The 15,625-nt window shown below is 39.3% G+C and overlaps 2 protein-coding genes across 2 annotated transcripts in view; both read right to left on the bottom strand.

Moving 5' to 3' along the window:
* LOC308614949 (nebulette-like) overlaps positions 1-3,138 on the bottom strand; it is a gene marked incomplete at its 3' end in the record, with an annotated part of 96,108 nt that extends 92,970 nt beyond the window's left edge. The window contains exon 1 of the mRNA XM_081229851.1: positions 2,991-3,138. The remainder of the gene's footprint in view (positions 1-2,990) is intronic.
* The window catches only part of NEBL (nebulette), a 341,624-nt gene that overhangs the window by 128,542 nt on the left and 197,457 nt on the right, over positions 1-15,625 (bottom strand). The gene's annotated exons all lie outside the window — the stretch shown is intronic.

The raw sequence follows: 15,625 nt of genomic DNA, 5'->3' as shown, positions 1-15,625 counted from the left end.
AATTAACTGCCCTAGGGGGCTTTTAAAACCTTTTACATATTTTTGTCTGGTTATAAAAATGATAAATGTTCATAGTGTACTGGAAGTAGCAAAAAGCATGAAAGCGAAGTGTTTGAAATATTGTATCAGGAATTGTTGAATTGTATAAAATACTTTTCCAGCATAGATCACTTTTCTTATTTGATATTTTGATCTGTATGGACAGCATATTGGTTTTATTATTTTATATTAATAGGTGCCCTAATATTGAACCATCCTTGCATTCTCAGATTAAATACTACTTTTTTTTTTTTTTTTTTTTTGCAGTATGGGGGCTTCTCACTGTTGTGGCCTCTCCCGTTGTGGAGCACAGGCTCCGGACGCCCAGGCTCAGCGGCCATGGCTCACGGGCCCAGCTGCTCCGCGGCATGTGGGATCTTCCCGGACCGGGGCACAAACCCGTGTCCCCCGCATCGGCAGGCGGACTCTCAACCACTGCGCCACCAGGGAAGCCCCTAAATACTACTTTTTATCGATTATTCTTTGAATAAATACAATTTTATAGCATTTGTTTATATAATAGTATGTAGATGAAAATGCACAAATATGTTCATGACTAGAGCCATTTATGTTGATGAACTGGAGTTTTCTTTTGAGGCTGTCACCTTTTTGTGTGCTCTCTGCCAATTTATGTACTTTTGAAATGGTTGTTCCCTAAACAATAGGACAGACTCATCAATAAGCTGTAGCAGACACATCAATAAATTTGCCTGTGTGAACCATTCTCAGGTCCCAGGCTCTTATGAGACTATGACTCACACGACCTGACTATTCAGCGATAGCTCATTAGACCCAGAGCAAACACCTCACTCGAGGAGAAGTACATTGGCCATTCAGTGAGCAATAAGAAAGTGTTTATGTGTTTGAACCAAGAGACATTTAGCTGTAGATAATCAGACAGTGGTGAGTGCTAGAGCTCTAAGGCCAGTGGGTGGCTATTTTTCAACCATATGCTGATAAGCAGGCTAAGAAATCCTGTATTCAGAGAAAAACAGGGACAAAGAACTGTATGTATGCTAAAACACATGATGAAAGAGGTTTGTTTTCTAAGAACTTCACAGTTCCCATGAAGTTCAGCCTTACTTGTTAGAACTGCTTTCTATGAGATTACACTAGATCCTTCCTATAAATCCTTTTTTACTTTAGCCATTTCTTAGAATTAAACATCCCTAAGACAAGATCAGGGACAGGAGCCTTTCATAATTATTTCACAATATTTTTCAATGTTTTCTTTAGTTATTGCTTTGCTCAGCTTTTCTAATTCCCCTAACATCATTTCAGTAATCTACATAATTCTTTTAAAAATCTATTTTATTTGTATTTTCCAGACTTATTAACATAATGGCCTATTATGAGTAGTTAATTTATTGACAAGCTAATCAGACTCTGAACTAGAGGCAACAACACATCTAAACAGATGTTCAAAACTTAAAAGAAATGTATGAGAGTAAAAATAATGGAAATGATCTTAAATTATCAGGACAACTTTAATAACCAATTAGATATACATTGACTATATACTACACTAGCTCTCAAGATTTATTTTTTATATATTAGTAAAAGTTCTTTATAATACAGAGCTGGGATCTATGAATGAAATATGAATGAAAATAAACAAACCTATCATTATAATAATATTTCACCAATACCTTTTAGATATTTAGCTATATAAGACACTAGGCTTTGAAAATTTTAAGGTTGATGTTTTAAATTAGACCTGCAAGCTAACAGGGCATATTTAGAACTAGAGAATAAATGAACATTCTATTAAAAACATAATTGTTAAAACTCATTTCCAAATGTTATCATAACCTTATCACTTAGTTATATAGCATAATAAGACATAAAAGATTATCTTTAAATTATAATCCTTATTAACTAAGTCATCCCTAATTTCAGATATAACTAGCTTTTTATTTCCTAGGAAAGAAGTAAAACACAATGAATCATAAGATGATTAACCAGTCATCTAGTTTGACTAGATGTTTGATGAGTACAGATTGCTAAATGTCAGAATTCGAGAACTACAGGCCAGAATTGTTCTTTATGGAGTTCCCAACTTTTTTTTGGAACAAATACAAAAGAAGGGAGGGTGGAAACAGTAGCAAATTATCAAATTTAAAATACAAAAAATATTTAATGTAGGAATATCTATGGTCTTATTATGAAATCTTTCTTAGGCAACTCTGAAGAAAACAATTTAATTTTCAAATACTCCCCTGATTAAAAGCCTCTAACTTTATTTAGGGATAAAATGTGTCCCCAGCTGAAGCTCTTCAAGGCAATAGACTGTTTTATACTCTACCACTAGAGTGACAGACCAGTGATATTTCAAACAGGATATACACATCCTGCACTGCATTGACATGCAGGGAAAATCACTGGAATGTCTATCCACAAATTTTTTTTACTCTGAAAATTTAAGATAGAAAAATTTAATAACTGATGGATTTACAGTAGCACATGTATGTAATTTATAAGTAAATATAAAATATACTAGGAAATGAGCTCAGACTTTTATTTACTGATAGGGACTACACGGTAAAAAAGAAGAGTTCAGCGCACTAAATCATAAACCTCTTGATGACAGAAACTACCCTGGATTAGCCTAATAGTCCATGTGTACCTAGAACAGAGTTTATGAGAGTATTAACTTTTTACAAAGTTAAAAAGCAGGTTGTGAATCCAGAATCTACCATTTTGTTCTCTCCGGGCACACAGACATACAAAATTGCACTTAAAATGCTGCCAGCAAATCACTGTCTTCTGTAATAGTCACTAATACTGTATTTTCACACTGGCCTGATACACTGAATTCATTTCTCTCTTCAAAATGCCTTTGCCATTTTTCATCTTTCTTACTGATGTGTCTATTGATGTCACAACTGAATGTACACTGCTGAGCTAGGATGCAATTTGAGACAGGTTTAGAAAATGTCTATTTTACTTACTTCTGACTGCACATTATTCACTCTTCAGCCACGCATCACTATGTACCTCATCTTTAACTCGAAATTTGGGACAATTTGGATCTGGAAAAGACTGGAAAAAAATAAAGGTAGTTATGCAAATTTTAATATAAACAAACTCATCCGGAGGCTGTTCAGTCAACATAGGAAAGTAAACTCCCTCTGAACATCATGTAAAACGTTGAGCAGCAACCATGTCTATAAAATCAATGTGCTTTTCTGTCTCACACTGGCCTTCACCAAAATCATTCTACTTAATTTTCAAGATACATCTTTGTGTACCTGCCAAGATCTTATGAATAACATCTGAAGGAAAAAAAATGAGAAAAAATATTTTTAACTCCCTCTTCTTACAATCTGATAAAAGCAATTTAATTGTGTTAAAAGAAAGGTGATATTATAAACAAAATTTAATATGACCATTGAGGAAACAAGAATGAACATTTCCATTAAACTATTACTAAAATAGGGCTTCCCTGGTGGTGCAGTGGTTGAGAGTCTGCCTGCCAATGCAGGGGATACGGGTTCGAGCCCTGGTCTGGGAAGATCCCACATGCCGTGGAGCAACTAGGCCCATGTGCCACAACTACTGAGCCTGTGTGTCTGGAGCCTGTGCTCCGCAACAAGAGAAGGCAGCGACAGTAAGAGGCCCGCGCACCATGATGAAGAGTGGCCCCGGCTTGCCACAACTAGAGAAAGCCCTCATGCAGAAACGAAGACCCAACACAGCCATAAATAAATAAATAAATAAATTTATAAAGGCAAGAAATCCAGACCTATTCCAGAAGCTCACAAATGTTTAGCTTTAAAAAAAAAATTACTAAAATAACAGGGTCCAAAACGGTATACATGGGATACAGTAGGCATAGCGGTTAAAACATAGGAGCTGGAGGAAACACATGAGTTAGGATACAAGCTCCATTATTTACCAGCTCCATTAGATTGGGCAAGTTATTTAACCTCTCAGACCCAAGCATTCCTTATAAGAAATATTGAAATAATAAAGACTGCATCCCTAGATAGGTTTTGTGATAATTAAATGAGAGGATGTACTTAGAACACTTTAATCAGTGCACTTAGGTAAGTGCTTAATAAATGCTTAATGTGGGGCTTCCCTGGTAGCGCAGTGGTTGAGAGTCCACCTGCCGATGCAGGGGACGAGGGTTCGTGCCCAGGTCCGGGAAGATCCCACATGCCGCGGAGCGGCTGGACCCGTGAGCCATAGCCGCTGAGCCTGTGCGACCGGAGCCTGTGCTCCGCAACGGGAGAGGCCACAACAGTGAGAGGCCCGCGTACCCCCCCACACACACACACACACACTAAATAAATAAATAAATAAATGTTTAATGTTATTGTCATCCTCTCAAAATTGTTTCCACTTAACATGACCATAATAAAAGGTTTTGGCATTTAAAAAATTCCAGAAATTGACCAAAATATTAATATATTTCTGGGAATCAGTAGCAGGGTTCTTTCCCAAATATTCTAAAATGAATATATTATAATTAAAATAAACTAAATCATGTATTATTTTAAATATTCCAAACTAAGAAAATATTTTGTGATAAGAGAAGGCATCCGAACGGGTTCTAGGTCCTTGCTAGGAGACTAGTCACCCATATTTACTGAGAAAATCATATCTTTATGAGAAAATCATGCAACGTAGTAGTTGAAAAAATGGGTTCCAGTCCCACTGCTGACTATCTGGTAATCATCTTGGTGATTCTGGATGAGTTTGTACAACTTCTGGAAGCCCTACTTCCCATCTTTGCAAAATGGAATAATAAAAGTAGCTCATTTGCGTGGTATCTCTAAAAATGCTTCTGTTTCAAACTTCACGTTTTTATAAACAGAGGAATCATGTCACCATTACTTTTGTTTAAAAACTATTTTTCTCACATATATTAAAGAGCTCCTGTTATTAAAACTGTATGCTCCTGGAGCATTAATACATAGAATGAGATAAATCAGCCAGAGACAGACCCAAGTACATATGATAAAGGGCATTCCAACCAACGGGAAAAAGGAAGATGCCTTAGTAAATAATGTTAGAACAACATGGGAAAATATTTAATAGGATCCACTCCTCATACCTCACACCAAGATAAATTCCAAATGAAATCTAATTGTACAAAATGAAACCATGGAGGAAAATAGCTGGAGCTTACTTTAGAACCTGGAAGTGGGAAACCATGCCCATCTCAAAATCCAGATCCAATGGGGAAATGAATTACCACATAAAGATAAATATAACTACAAAAAAATAAGTAATAATTAAAATTTACATGTAAAAATAAAACACTGTAAGCAAAATAAAGATAGTAGGGAAAAGAACTGCAATATATCATGAAGGAATAATAGCCCTAGTTTATAAGGAACTTCTAAAAACTGAGAAGGGAAAGATCAACAGCCCAATGTAGGCAAAAGATGTACATATAGTTCATAGAAAAAGAAATGTAAATGGTCCTCAGCATAAGAAAAGATGCTTAACTTCACAATGATATGAGAAATACAAATTAAAACAACATGAGATCCCATTTTTCACCTTTCAGATTAGCCAAAACTCCAAAAGCTTACAACATACTCTGTTGGTGAGACTGGGAAAATTGGCTCTCTTGTATATTACTGTTGGGAACACAAAACCTTTCAAACCCAATGGAGATGGATTTGGCAATTTCTACAAAAATACTTATGACTCTTTGACCCATCAATTCCTCTTATAAAAATCAACCCCCAAAAGTACTAGTAAAAAATATGAGATAATGTATGTACAAGACTATTCATTACAAGACCAATAATAGCAAAGGACTGGAAATACCCCAAATGTCCATCAACAAGGGACTGGTTAAATAAACTACAGTACAGCACACAAGGGAGTGTCAGATACATAAGGCAGATCCCCATATACTGCTATGGACTGCTCTCCAGGATACATGAATAAAGAAAAAAGCAAAGTATAAAAGACTGTGTACTGAATGTTACAGTTTGGGTGAGAAAGGGAAGAACATATGCTATATAAACACAGCTACTTACATATTTGAGAAGAAATAAGGGAAAGATGAACCAAAATTAATCAGAAGAAAAACCAAAACAATTTTTATCAAGAAAGGGACAGACCAAAACGGAAGAAATGGAGATCAAAGTGAGATCTCTCCTCACATACTTCATTTCATAGTTTTGATTTTGGAAAATCATGTAAACATGTTATATAACTGAAAAATATAAACAAAAAAGACAAAAATAAAGCAACCTCCAAAATTTAAAATCAAACTGAAATAAGTGGACCTAACTATATATCAAATTAACTAGCATAACCACACAGAAAACAATTCTTCCTAGTATTTGGACATACTGCATTCAGTGTATTTGGTACCACTAAGGTTGTTATTTTGTCAATACTATATTTTCCTTTCTTAAAAATACGTGTTTATTAGCCCTGTCCACTGAAACTGTTTAGAAGTAATGACAACCCAGTAAAAATGGGTAGTCAAAATATTAGAAAGACTGTTTTCAATCTGTGTCACGAACAGTCTGAGATAATCACCAAGAGAGTGAATTTATGCCTTTTTCTAATTAGGAAACAAACGTTGAGATTTTACCTAAACTGTTAAGAGAATCCAGAGTAGTGCTGGTCCATGGTAAATTTTTCAGGTTTTCTTATTTCACATTAGAAAAATAAGAACAAATTCTCTCTCTCTCTCTCTCTCTCTCTCACACACACACACACACACACAGCTATACCAATATATCCACATCTAAACATACATACACATACTCTCCTATATTCCTATATACACACACAACCACATATATACATACATATAAATACATATATATGAACATATGTGTCTGTGTGTGAAGTTGGCAATAACCCTTACCACAGTTTTATGTGAAAATGCACTTTTTGGGAAGGAAAAATAGAGTAAGTATTGGTCCTAAGTAGGTTCCCCCCATTTTTTTTTTAATTCTTGGCTCCAAATCAAATGTCTGGACACTGTATGACAGAGCAAACCCCACAAACACAGAGAAGCACGAGGGTCAAGAGAAAAGAGAGCGAACCTGGAGAGCCGACAGCCAGGAAGGGCATCTCCGCTCTGCATCAGCCGGGCTGTGGCTCTGGACCAACAACCCCACATCTGCATGCCTTGCTGACTCCTCTGTGACACAGGGACACCAAGACGGGCCCACCCACCTCACAGGGTTGTTTTGAGGCTCCAAATGCACCGAGTGCTTCAGAAACATTAAAAGCATGAGAGGGATATAATTTATTCTATTTAACCAGGATGTATACAGCGATACACATCAATAATTCAGAGTGTCACTTTACATCCCTCCCTGCCCCCACCAAAAAGCAAAGTGATTCATTTAAGAGCGCTCGAGACAGAAACAAACCTCGACGGGAAAATCTAGCCTATTCCTTCTAATCAGCAGGGCTGTGTCAAAACCATTCTGGACAGATGGATATTTAGTTTGATTTTTAAAGACCTCCAGGGAAGGAGATTCTACAAACTGCCTTGACAGCTGATGCGCCAACACACTGTAGGATAACTTATAAATATAAGGACAGTTGCGAAGCGTCTCCAGAATGCAGCCCAGAGTGTGTGTGCGCTCACTGAGCACACACACAGCTAAGGAGGTTTCTAAAAATGGTAGCCATCCCTTTGATTGCTCTTCCTCTGCCTTTTAATTATAAGTGGTCCTCCGGAAAGCAAGTAAATTAAGTGCAGGGGAAGAAAAGAGAAGACTTTGTGTTAATAAGAAAGGTTCTGAATAACATAAAATAAAATGATCAGACCAAACATGCAGAAATGGAATATTTCATACAGAAATAAGGGTGGAATGGTGCAGAGCGTTCTCTCTCCTGGCACATGGTAGATGCTCAGTAAACATCTGTTAGGTGAATACATCTGAGAAGTATAACCTGCCTCTTATCCATATTAATGAGGAAGTGTCTTCTTGATATGCTGTTTGGAAGTGACCACAACACAGCTGATTGAACGCCGAAGAGTCAGTTAAATCTGTTGTTCCACCCTTCTACAGGGTTACTGGCTCTCAGAATCTGTTGTTTACCAACTCAGGTAGACTTCCAGACTTAGCTCCAGGCCACAAGAAGTCCTCGTAGCCAAAAACCCAGCAGGAATAACAGGAGGGACAAATGGAGGATCAAATCCAGCCTGCACTTCCTTCCCTGGTCCTCTTCTCATTCATCTGCCCAGAGGGGCACCTCTCCTAATTCTGCACAGAAGCACTTTGTACACTTTCAGAAAGCCTTGCTTTGCCCCACCTCTAGGTCTCCAAGATTTGAAGACTGCTCTTTCAATAAAGAACAATCCTTGGAGACTGAAGAGCAAATCCAAAATCACTCCAAATCAGTGACTGTCAGCTAGGGCAATTTTGCCCGCAGGGGACATTTGGCAGTGTCTATATTTTTTATTGTTCTGATTGGGGGATTCATATTGGCATTTAATGGGTAGGGGCCAGGGATGCTGCTAAACCTCCTATGATGCACAGGATAGTGGAAAAAGGAATTATGTGGCTCAAGATATCAACAGTGCCAATGTCAAGAAGCCCTGTGCTAGATTAGAGTCCTTTCTACAGTGTCTCCGAGGCCATGAAAGTTTTATCTGACAGTTTACAGTGACCAGTCTGCTTAGGCATCCACCGCTTAACTTACTGACCCAACAAATATTTGCTGAATGCCTATCGCTCTCTACCAGGCATGCAAACAAATACAGGCATTACCCTTCCTCAAGCTAGCTGGAAAAGAAAGTGCAAAACATACGGTATTTTGTTGGAAACAAACTAACAAACAAAAAACCCAGCAGGTATTCAAGTACATAACTGCATACAGTGTTTTTGTCATTTCTGATGAGATAAGGGAGAATGTGGTCAGATAGGGCTTCCTGGAATAAGTCTAAAGTCCTCTTTTTTTTTTTTTAAGGAAGGTAATAGACATGAAATTGAGAGAAAGTGGGAGAGACAGTCTAGTTTAGCATGTTCTCTGGAACACTGTAGAGTTTTCCCCATAGAAAGTGATAATAAATAGTAGTTCAGTTCCAGGTCAGCCCAGAAAAGCTTATTTAACCATAATCCAGCTGAGGTAATAAAACCAGAAGAGTCCTGGGGTATAAGAGCCCTGAGCTTTGTGACTCAGAAGAAAGGACAAAGAGATTATCTGTCCCCTCCCCACTTCCCTCTTCCTCCCTCCTCCCTTCCCCCACTCCCACCCCCACCAAATCTCCTAAGGGTAAGAGAGTAATCCGAGAAATTTAACTAGTTCTCTTTTCTTAATTTAAAAGTAAAGAGCATAAAAATTCAAACTGTACCCCAAAACTTGCAAAAAAACAAAAAATCCTCTCTCAGACCCAGGTCCCCAGGCTCCTTTCCCAGAGGCAGCCAAGTTACTGTTTCCTACATTTCCTCCGGAAATACTCTCTGCATATACTCATACAAACAAATACAAGCATATATAACCTTGCAAATCTATATACAGAAATGGGAGCATACCATACAGTCTGTTTTGCACTTTCTTTTTAACTGCAAATCTACCTTGTTTCCTTAATGGCTGCAGAATATTCCATCATGTAGATGTGTCGTTTGTATCAACATTAGGTTGGCTCCTGGGAACATTTTGAAAAAGCAAAAGTTTATCCTTCCCCTCTTACAGCCCAGGACCCCAAACCCCAAGGTTTCCCTGTTCTTAGTGAAGAGCTGTCCAACCCTTCACTTTCTCTCTGCTGACTGGTTCCGCTCTATCCCCTTTCCCAAAGCCTCCACACCCCCAAAACACATGCTTCTCTCCACCCAACACACTTACCTCCTTTCAGAGTGGCTGACCTCACTTACCAACCTTATTCTGAAGAAAGCAATCTGATTCATACTAATTATTATATGAATTACTGACAAGTCCTTAACCCTCACATTTATAAAAGGCCAACCCAACTACTGTAATTCCACGGAGAACAACAAAATTAAACAAAATTAAAAAAAAATAAAGTTAGAATAGAAGCTGTCAAGAATACACAATTGGGCTTCCCTGGTGGTGCAGTGGTTGAGAGTCCGCCTGCCAATGCAGGGGACGCGGGTACGTGCCCTGGTCCGGGAAGATCCCACATGCCGCGGAGCGGCTGGGCCCGTGAGCCATGGCCGCTGAGCCTGCGCGTCCGGAGCCTGTGCTCCGCAACGGGAGAGGCCACAGCAGTGGTAGGCCCGCGTATAGCAAAAAAAAAAAAAAAAAAGAATACACAATTTTGAGTTGGGGGTTACCATATTGACTGCTGACTCGTGTCAGAGAATCTAGGCAGAGAGAGTTTCCTCTAAATGATGATATTTTGGACAGTTTCTTCTTTTTTCTCTGGCTAAACATCCAATCATTCTTCCAAAGTTCTAAGATTTTTTACAATACTCTTATTCAGTAGGCTGTCTGCAGGTATGATCATTCATAAACAAGTATTTGTAACATAGGGACCCACCATTCTGAGACTTGCCACCAGTAAACTGAGAAAGAGCAGAAAAGAACATTTTGTTTAACTAAACTCTCCATTATACTTCTTATGAAATCCTATAGGCCATATAAAAGTACCAATATCTCTTCATCAGATGCACGGAAAACTGCTTGAGTAGCTACTGGCATCTTGTTGCTACATTATAGACAGAAATAACTGTTCCCTTTTCACCAGGGGCAGGAGGGATGCAGACTCATTTCTGAAATTATATCCGTTTTGGAGACAGACCCAAAGTAGATGCTGAAGTAATATGGTAACATGGAACTCCAGACATTATTTATATTAATGGCATTCTTTTGCGATCCTTATGAAATTTGACTAATTTTTCAGAGAACTTAAAACGAACTTGTGATTTGATTATATGGAATTCTGCTTCTTTTACAGTCCCTTCTTAACTTTTTCTTTCTTTTTTTTCCCTTAGTTTTCTATTGCAAGCTTTGGCTCATAAACAGTGAACTAAATGCTCTGCCTATACACCTATATGGAAATCATCCTCAGTTTGTCCCAAGGTTCTTGAGTATTAGATATCACATTCTAGGGATTTCTATCCAGTTCTATTCCCCAGAGACATATTCATTAGGCTCCAAGAAAGAAATCTGTCCCTCATTAGCTGGAGCAGCCAGGGAGAGATTTTCACTGGATCCACGCAAACCAAGTGGGAACATGGGTACAGCATGCGATTGTGCATTCACCAAGGGCTTGCAGCACTGCTGCTGACTGTGCATCCAGCTGGGGAGTTATGCTGAGTAAGCTACGCTAACAGTATTCAGGAGGGAGGGAGAGAAGAACGCACATGAAGAGAGAAACATAACCTATGAACATTCCTGTCAACAGCACAAGCTCTCAGCTAAGACCTAAAAACCCAAAGATGATAGAGACAAAGGCCCCTCTCAGGAAACTGATGAGCGGGAAAAATAAATAAGTAAACAATCACAAGTGAATGGGGGCAGGAAGAAAAGTTAGAGATGTTGAAGGTCTGAACTAGGCCGTGGCAGTAGGTAGAAAGAAGGGATGAGAGAGACCGGAAGGACGTGGAGAGTCACTTCACCGTGATTGATGGTGGCATCCTAGGGGCGATGGAAGAGAACTGGAGTTGAAGATGACATTAAATAAGGCAGGGAATGAAAAAGGAGGAATGGATCATGAGTTCAGTCTGAGACGCACTGACCTTCAGATGCCCAGAGAAAATCGTGGTAGATCATAACCTTTTAAAATTTATATTAACTTGAAATTACTCCTTTGAAAAATAAATAAATCTTTTCTTCACGAGGATCCCTAATGAAAGCTTAACAATCGCAAGACAAAAGGAGTGTATCATCAAGCATGGGATAATGGACTAGGTGCACACCAGCACCAGGTGATAGCAGATCCAGTGCACAGAGCAAACGGTGGTCATCATTAGTAGTAAATAAGAAACATGAAAGAGCCGACTGTTAGTCCTTGAGTTCAAGGCCAGGGAGAAGCCTCACTATAAACTGTGTATCCTCAGTGAAATCAAAGCAAAGTCAGTAACAGTACATTAAAACCATACCCCGAGAGTCATAATTTCAACTACTTGAGTTAAAAACCAAATTCTGTCCTTTAAGTGTCCATGTAAATATCCTTTGCTAGTGTAAACACAGAATAACTCAAGAGAAAGAATGCACAAAATGACTTCCACGTGGTGTATGGTCCCGGGCACAGCCTGCAGGCAGCCAGAGAGCCAGGGTTCAAATCCCAGTTCTGCAGCCCTGAGACCTTAAGCAAGTAGCATCAACCCTCTGAGGTCACTGCTCCTTGTAGTGAGATGTGGACTGCTCTTAGACAGGCATGACAAAGCACACACCCAAAATATAAGCCTTTCTTACAGGCACAGCCCTAAAGCAGTGCCTCCCAACAGAAATACGATGTGAGCCATATTTTAATTTTAACTTTTCTAGTAGCTACTTAAAAAAATTTTTTTAATCAACTGAAGTTAATTTAACAATATAGTTTAACTCTACGTATCCAGATTATCAGTGTTTCAACATGTAATCGATATAAAATTATCAACAAGATAATTTACTTATTTTTTTAGCTAAGTCTTTGAAATCAGGGTACAATTTGCACTCACAGCACATCTCAATCCAGACACAAAATTTTATTGGAGATCCCTGGTATAGTTGAAAAAGTAGATTCACATATCAACTTTGTCCCAAACACAGAAAAAGTTTCTCCAATAACTGAGTCGGGCATCAGTTTTTCAGTTGAAATGAAATAAAATTAAATGTTCAATTCGTTCGTCACACTAACCACATTTCAAGTACTCAACAGCCAGTCATGGCCACTGGCTACAATACGGGACAGCTCAGTGCTCAGGTAAAAGCAAAACTCTGAGAACCACCCTAAGGTTCTGGCTATGGCCTGGCTACGCCCTCACTTGTAGACACCCACAAGAGAACCTGGACATACACAGGATATGTGATTGAGGTGAGACTGGAGTTGTGCAGAACCAATTCATAAGCACTGAGAAAAAGGGGATTTAGAGAAAGGCAGAGCATGCAAAGCCCAGAAACACAGATCCACAGAAAATGGAAGCAACCCACTATGACTACCTAGCCTTCCCACCACCAACCATAAACCCACCTGTAACTAAATACATACTTTCTGCTTTCCCTTCTCATATAATGGAAGGAATACTCCTGGATCCTAGCAAAGCCAACCCTACACTTGTGCTTTGAATTCCCTGCCCACCATCCTCCTCCTGCTGTTATCCTTCTCTCCCGTGCATCACCAGTTTCTCCTTCTCCACTGGATCAATTCCATCAATGTTCATTCAACTATGCTGTAGTAGTTCCCATAGGAAAAAAAAAAGAAACAACAACAACAACAAAAATGAGAAATGCAACAAAAATCTTTTTACCTTAAGTTTACCTCCACCTTCAGCCCTTCCCAGCAACACTTCTTGAACAATTTACCTCTATTCACTATCTCCAGTTCATCATCGCCATTCCCCTGAACCCTTGCCAACCCTAGAGCCCATGCTCCACAACAAGAGAAGCCACCGCAATGAGAAGCCCGCGCACTGCAGCGAAGAGTAGCCCCCACTTGCTGCAACTAGAGAAAGCCCGCGCGCAGCAATGAAGACCCAACACAGCCAAAAATAAATAAATAAAATAAATTTATAAATAAATGAATAAAAACTGTGTCTTCTCCTGGCTTCTGTTTTGAATTTACCTAATTCTCTGTCATCTCACGAGACCCATCTTGTCTTGTTTGTCCTCTTCTACCAGACTCTAAAGGCTGGGAGCTTGGGGCTCAGTTCTGGCCCCTCTTCTCATCTCTACCCTTTTTTTCTAGGTGACCTCAGCAGTTTTCCAGGGTTTGAAATACCACATGTACCATATAAGGTCTGATGACTCTCTCCAATTTATACTTCCTTCCTGGCCTCTCCCCTGAGCTTCATGACATAGCGAGAAAAGCTTAATGGCTGCCCCCACATGGAAGCTCATATCCAACCAAACAGAATTTCTGTCTTCCACTTGTTCCTCCCCTAGTCTTCCTCATTTAAGTTAAATGGCCACACCATTCAATCATTTGTTAGAACCAAAATTCTGGGAGACGTCTTTGTATTCTCTGCTCCTTCATTCTCAACATCTGTTCTTCAGCATGAGGCTGTAGGAGCCCTACCTCCAAAGTAAAACTTGAAATGGTCCTCTTGTCTTCATTTCCGTTGCTACCAGATTAGTTCAAACCACCATTATCTTACCCATCCCCCATAATTATTCTGTGTTCATTCTTGGCCACATACAATCCATTTTTTCCACCCATCAGCCAAGGTTATCTTCTTGAAAACGTAAATCAAACTGGGTCACACCCCTACTTTAAAACTTTCAACGGCTTCCATTATATTTACAGTAAAGTCCCCACTCTTTATCGTGGCCCTGCCTAGTGTCTCTTCTTACATCCTATACCACTTCCCCCTTTGCTCTCTCCAGCCTTCTCTTCATGCCTACAACATACCAAACTCCTTCCTACTGCAAAATTTCTACACTAGCTACTCCTTCTGCCTTCAGCCTAAACAGATGGCCTCTCCTTAGAGGTGGACCAAGCAAATACTCACAAGGAAGACAAAATCCTCCTTGCAATGGTTCTGAGCCTCCTCCAACACAGAGAAGCATATGTGGCCCAGGCCCCAAATGCTATACCATAGGGCTTGCCTAGAATGATTCAACTGGAAAACGTTCAAAGAGGCAATACTATATGCCCACTAGAGATCTGGAACATTTTAACCCGCCATCTCTGCTACGTGAATAGTGATAGCTTTGCCTCCCACATATGAAACACAGAAACAAAAATCGGCACCTTCACCCCAGGTAATCACGGAAAATAAGTACTATTTAGGCTTTGAGAAAGGACAGTATAACTCTGAGCAAGTAATTCCTTTCAAATTCACACCTAAGTCATTCATAATTCTCTCAACCCTTTCTTTCCCATAAGAAAAAAATTAATTCCCTGGCATTTCAGCTTAAAATCAGCTAAGCAAAATTTCACTGGGAAGATGTTGCTTAAGCATGACAAAGACACACCATAATTCTCAATCTCTTCCAAACAGCTGGTAGATTTTAAATTCCTGGCCAATGGGATGCAAAAAAAGAAATCTTTCACACATCTTTAAACTACAAAACTGACATTTCAGAATCAACTCTGTTTATTCTTGTCCTTCCATGAACTGTTAACATCGGGAGCTGGACATTTACCAACAAATAAGTTTATAAATCAAGAAAAAAACCTTTTCAGTGGAACCTAATAACTAGACAAAGCAGAATCAGAACTATAGAGAGATCAAAGAGAGATTTTCCTCCAAACTAACAAAGGTACAGGGTGAGGGTCCGTAGATCACCAAGCAGTGAGGACTGTCAACCCCTGTGCTTCACAGCAGTGTCCCGGAAATGTTCAGGCCTCCTCAGGGAGGCTTCTTAGATTTTGCAGGGAGGCTGGACCCCAGATACCAGGTTTTCCAGCCTGAGAAAGATCCCAGAAGTCAGAATCGCCTGAGATGACACGGACAAGCATATCAACAGTGACCATGAAGGGCTGGAAATTGGAACCCTTGTCCTCTACCCAATCCCCCACCATTCTCTCATCCTTTAC

The sequence above is a fragment of the Mesoplodon bidens genome (genome assembly GCF_964165515.1).
Source record: "Mesoplodon bidens genome assembly, chromosome: 3".
Classification (NCBI taxonomy): Eukaryota; Metazoa; Chordata; class Mammalia; order Artiodactyla; family Ziphiidae; genus Mesoplodon; species Mesoplodon bidens.
The sequence above is the reverse complement of the archived record's forward strand: the minus strand, read 5'-3'. Positions and strand labels throughout refer to the sequence as shown.